Below are 6,386 nucleotides of genomic sequence, written 5' to 3' on the forward strand. Positions count from 1 at the left end.
GAAGTACGTGAAGATAAATGTTTCCCATGTGACACCGCACAGCACATCTGGAAGGGGATCCTATATAAATAAATACTTGAAAAGACCATAGTTTTAACAGATATCAATAAGGAATAGAATTGTGTTTTTCCTTAATTTGAGAAGGAAATATAGTTTTTTTTATATATATACTAAAAAGAATACTATCTTCCCATGCAAATTTCTGGAAGCTCCATTAGTGTGGAAATAGTCATATTATTAATAATTCTTTCACATTGATTCACTGTTTCATTTGCTCGTTAATGAGTATCGGCCTATTACAGCTGCTATTCTGCTGGGCTCAACGGATATAAAACAGTAAAACACCTTTCTTGCTCTAAGATGTTTCTCAGGTTAGTCATCAATATATTTTTTTAAAAATGTGACTTCCATGCATGTCAACTGATGCCCCCCCCAACAAAATTATGTGTGTTAAGACTCTATCTAGTCTTGTGAAGAATTTCTGTTTTCTCTTTCACATTATTTTAAAATTTTTAAATTTACTCCCCACACCCCTCCGTCTGTTGCCAGGAATATATCTGTATGACTTGGTAATCCCTAAAATGTGCCTCTTACTTTGTTACAAATAGAAAATATTCATTGAATAAAATACGTTTCATTTCTGGTTTGAATCAAAGAATCTTCCAGTTTTATTCCTTCTTAATCTTTTTTCCCTTTCTTTTTTTTTTTTTTTCTTTTCAAGATTACTTTTTTTTTTTTAAAGAGCAATCTTAGGGGCGCCTGGGTGGCTCAGTAGGTTGAGCGTCCAATTTTGGCTCAGGTCATGATCTCGCGGTCTGTGAGTTCGAGCCCTGCCTTGGGCTCTGTGTTGACAGCTCAGAGCCTGGAGTCTGCTTGGGATTCTGTGTCTCCCTCTCTCTGCCCCTCCCCAGCTCATGCTCTGTCTCTCTCTCTCTCTCTCTCTCTCTCTCTCTCTGTCAAAAATAAATAAACATTAAAAAAAATTTTAAAGAGCAATTTTAGTTCACGACAAAATAAAGAGGACGGTATAGAGACTTCTTGTACCCTCCCGCCCCACACATGCATAGTTACGTGCACAGCCTCCCCTATGGTCAGTACTATTCCCCGGGATGATACATGTCTTACCACGGAGGAACCGACATTGACACGTCATAATTAACAAAAGTCCATAGTTTACTTTAGGTTTCACTCTTGGTACTGTAAATTTTGTGTTTGGACAAATGTATAATGACATTCTTACATTGTTTTGATATCATAGAGAGTATCTTCACTGCCCTACAAATCTGTGCTCTGCCTAGTCATCCCTCCCCCCAGTCCCACTCCTGGGACCAGTCTTTTTGTTGTGTCCATATATGTGTCCATTTTCCAGAATGTTATATAGTTGGAACTATGCAGTATGTAGCCTTTTCAGAGTAGCTTCTGTCACTTAGTAATATGTTTTAGGGCTCTTTTATGTCCTTTCATGGGTTTATAGCTCATTTCCTTTTAGCTTTTAGCGCTGTAAAACATTCCATTTTCTGGATATTTATCAATCCACTTACTGAAAGACATGTGGTTGCTTCCAACTCCCGGCAATTATCAATAAAGTTATATGAACACCACGTGCAGGTTTTTGTGTGGCTGTTAAGTTTTCATCTTGTCTGGGTAAATATCAAGAGTGCAATTGCTGGATCATATGATAAGAGCGTGTTTAGTTTTGTAAGAAACTGTCAAAGTGTCTTCCTAAGTGGCTGCACCATTTTGGCATTTCCACAAGCAACAAATGAGAGTTCCTGTTCCTCTACTCACAGCATGCACTGTTGTCAGTGTCCCAGATTTGGCCACTCTAATAGGTGTGCAGTGAGTGATATCTCACTGGTGTTTCAATTTTCATTTCCCTGATGACTCACAATGTGGGGCGTTCCCCTTAATGTCTTAAATACATACGTACATGTAGTTTGGTTTTAGTTCAGACACACCTCAGGTTTGTTATTATTGTTGTCATTGCTCTTTTATTTATTTGTTTATTTATTTATTTATGTCCATTTATTTTTAAGAGAGAGAGCACGAGCAAGGGAGGGGCAGAGAGAGAGGGGAGACAGAGGATTGCAAGTAGGCTCCATACTGACAGCAGAGAGCCCAGTGTGGGGCTGGAGCTCCCAAAGTGAGATCATGACCTGAGCTGAAGTCAGATGCTTAAGCAGCTAAGCCACCAGGGGCCCTACTATTTTATTTTTAAAATCAACTAAATATCGGACTTTCAGTACAGTAAAAACTCAGACTTGTATTTTTTTAGGCATGATATTCAATACTTCCCAATATACAATTTCTCTAGTCTGGCAAAGAGTGTTTGAGAGCACATAGCACCTTCATAAAGTATGCAAACAAGGAATTGATGTTGAAGAAAATGGATAGTAACTTTCTTTCCTTTAAAAATATTCCATTAAATACATTTGATATGTAGCCAGATAATCAAGCTACAATTATACTGTTAGTGACTGAATATTAGTAGATAATCTCTTTCTCAGCACCTCCCTGACTCCTTATCTCAGTGCCTAGAACAATATCTAGTACCTAGTAGTGGTATTTAATAACACTATTTTTTAATGAATGAGTGGATGGGTGGGTGAATTAATTACTCTAACACGCATGTTTTGTAACTGTCAGTTATTCAATATTTACAACTGATATATTTCATATTTATAAAAGCAAAAACTTAAAAAAATTTTTTTTAATGTTTGTTTATTTTTGAGACAGAGAGAGACAGAGCATGAACGGGGGAGGGTCAGAGAGAGAAGGAGACACAGAATCCAAAACAGGCTCCAGGCTCTGAGCTGTCAGCACAGAGCCCGATGCAGGGCTCGAACTCACGGACCATGAGATCATGACCTGAGCCGAAGTCAGACGCTTAACCGACTGAGCCACCCAGGCGCCCCCAAAAACTTACTCTTTTTAAAATGTTTGACAGAATAAATTTATTGATCTAGAACTTATAAAAGACAGATATTTAGAAAAAACTCTATCTCCTGCCTTTCTATGGCCTCTTTTCTACCTCTTTACTTTTTCTTTAAATAATAGCAGGGGAAGAAAGAAATGCCTTTTTAACCACCCCCTAAGAATAATAACATAATTAGCATAGTGTGTATCTTTAAACAAATAAAATTCATCTGAAAACCTGTTATAGGTTCTTTTCTAATTGTGTTTATGTTTGAGAATACTAGAGTGAAGCCTTTTACTGTAAACTTATTGTTTTTCATATTTTTTCAATAAAATTAATAAAGTTGGATCTGTTTTTCTTGACATTTGATAAATGAGCTAATAAAGGGGAGTTTCTTCTCTAACAAGCAGTATCATTCCTTATGATAGTACTTCATTATTCTAAGATACTTTTCAAAAGAAACAATTAAAATTTACAACTCTATTAGTGAGGAGAAGCTAAGATATCTCCTAAAGTATATTTTGCTGATTTTATCATACACTTCCCAATAAAAACTGTCCCCAGAAGCTTAAGTATAATCTAATAGTTTAACGTATAGTATCTCACTTAATACACTTCTGGGTTTTTTTAATTTGCATTTGTTGGCATGGTATTTTGTGTTTTTCCCCAAGTTTGGTCATTAAAGAAATGATCTGCTTTCTCATTATAATTGCATATGAGAAACTGATTTACTGTAGCTTTTAGGTAAAAGGGCCAAATTTAGTTGACTCATTTCAGAGAAATGTTTCTGTAATGAATTAGAGTAATTTATATTGTTTTAATAAACTGTAGTCATATTCCTGGTCGCCTTCAATGGTCTTTATATTAATAATTGTGTCATGTACTGTTTCTTATAGATCATGCCCCGTTTCTCCATCAGTAAAAAGAAGACGATGACAATGATCCTTCATGATGGTAGAGAAGTAAACACATCCATTCGTGCTTGGTACCATGAATGGCACAAAGTAAGTAACGTTATTTATTATTATAAATAAAAATTGTCCGACATGCTTCAGATTTACAGGTAATATCACTAAGAATCAAAAAAGAAAGTAAAGGGAATTTTTGGAGAGAGTCTTTACACTACATGAGCGCCTATGCTGGTGCATTAAATATTATCTTTATTTACTCTTAACCCCAACCCTTTGAGATCATTGTATTAGCCAAGATAAGAAGTATGAAGTATCTAGCCCTCACCACATCCCAGCGGTTTAACGTACTGCGTATTTTCTTTTCACTCACGTCACTCAGACACGCTGAGAGCCAGCTGTTCCTGTAGAGTGCTCTGTCCTCTTCTGGGGCTCCAAATGCTAACACTAGTCCTCTGTCTCCAGGGAGCAGATAGAGAAGAGAAGGCCGGATTAAAGAAAAGATCAAATTTAGGGGCAAAATTAGAACAGTGATGTCTGACTCTCTAACCTAGCTCTTTCTTAAATTGTACTATCTATTCCTTTCTGTGTTCCTATCATTTCACATGATGCATTTGGATTATTCCTTCAACAAAGTTCTCCCCATTGGTTCACACAGTATGTTAGCTGCATGAGTTGAATATTTATTTTACTAACGTAAGTAGTCACTATTCACCTATAGGTATTACTCAGAAAAATAAGAATCTAAAACAACTTCCTCCAAATTAGTTTGATTCTATGGTTCTATAAATTTTGTGTCATATTATAGTGTAATTATGCTAGGATTTATTTATTATTTGAAATTAGGATTACTGTGTTTCCAATGAAAGTGAAGATATAAGAAAATATTGGGTTATACTCTATTTTGTGCTTTTCTTCTTTTTAATGTTTATTTCTTTATTTTTGAGAGAGACAGAGACGGAGAGAATCCCAAGCAGTCTCCGCGCTCTATTTTGTACTTTTCTACTGAAGCGAAAAAGAGAAAGCTAGCCTTCATTTAGATTTAAACTTTAGAAACGAATTGTTTCTTCTCAAACTTCTCTTTTGCCACCCAGGAAAAGATGTAAATGGCAAGATTTCAGATTCTTCCTGGTAACTGAAATCCTGAACACTTCTTCCTTGAAAACACTGGAATTGATAGAGTAGGGTATTAGACACAAAGTACAGAAGAGATATTGGACTGGAGTGAAAAATTGAGATTATAAATTTATGAATTATTTACAAAACCAGGATTCAGATCCTGTGAGCCTACAAGTAGGTTTAGAATAAAAAGCATAACCAGAATCCCAGAGGACATCAATACTTATTGTGCAGATACATGTCTTTTGAATTAACCCTACTTTAAATAGATGCTAACCATTTTAAGAATATTTGCAGCACTGGGGTCTCCTATCTATTGGGCCTATGCCCTAAAATGTCTAAAAAAAAAATTTACTTGGACTCTAATTGTGTTGCATTTTTCAATTATCAAAGCAAAGTTGTGAGGTCTCCAAAATTTCTTTCTTGCTCGGTCATGGAGAGTGAGCTTGTGTTTCACCTCAAGTACTTTAATTTTTACGTTGAGAATAGCCTGCTTTTAAAACTTTGATGTTTTGTTGGTTTCAAATTGTTCTAAATGATCTGTGAAACAAAAGCAAAACTTGGACAGCTGCATAGCCCAAAATTGGATACAAGAATGAATGACCTTCCCTAGACACCTAAGGGCCAGTTCTGCTTTTGAGAGGGCATTCCCATATAGAATGTGTTTCACTGAACTCAGTTCACAAAGGAGAGAATTATACAAAGTAGCAGACAAGAGAGTTTAATTATCAAAGTGAACATGAGAATTCTAAAATCACTGAGGTAAGCCAAGAACAATAAACACAGAAGCAAGTTTTGTACATTCATTTCTTTGGTTTTTAGTTACTGTTAGTCAAGCTCATTTCTGCACCACATACACTAAAATTGGAAAGACACAGAGAAGATGAGTAGGGCCCCTGTACAATGATGATGCCCAAATTGGTGAAGTGTTCCATATTTAGCTACAGTTAGCCACATACTTTTCAAGTTATGTCTATACTACATGCACACATTACACAAGTGATGCTTCCTTTTATTTATATATCGTTTTGCAAAACGCAGCACATTCAAACAGGATGTGGCAGAGTATTTGTCTAGAGAAAGAACAGACAAATCTTAGTTGTTTTTTGTTAACGTGCATTGTCTCATTTCATAGTCACCAGCCTGTGAGTACATGTTACTAGTGCTTCTATTCTAAGGGAGGAAATGAAAGATTAAAAAACCTAAACGATTATTTATTGAAGCACGATTGACATAAAATTTCCTATTATTTACAGGTGTACATCATACTTATTTGGTATTTTTACACATTACAAAATTATTCCCATGAGAAGTCTAGTTACCATCTGTCACCATATAAAGTTATCATAATATTGTTGACTATATTCCCTGTGCTATATTTTACAATGCCATGACTTATTTATTGTATAACGGGACGTTTTTTTTCTTTGTTCATTCACTCC

The 6,386-nt window shown here is 35.6% G+C and overlaps 1 non-coding gene across 1 annotated transcript; it reads left to right on the top strand.

Moving 5' to 3' along the window:
• The first annotated feature begins 5,781 nt into the window (after positions 1-5,781).
• Positions 5,782-5,885, top strand: LOC122496179. Its single transcript, XR_006300716.1, has one exon. It is a non-coding gene; the product is annotated as a U6 spliceosomal RNA (small nuclear RNA).
• Positions 5,886-6,386: the final 501 nt, after the last annotated feature.

This window comes from Prionailurus bengalensis, chromosome F2 (genome assembly GCF_016509475.1).
Source record: "Prionailurus bengalensis isolate Pbe53 chromosome F2, Fcat_Pben_1.1_paternal_pri, whole genome shotgun sequence".
In the NCBI taxonomy this organism is placed as follows: domain Eukaryota; kingdom Metazoa; phylum Chordata; class Mammalia; order Carnivora; family Felidae; genus Prionailurus; species Prionailurus bengalensis.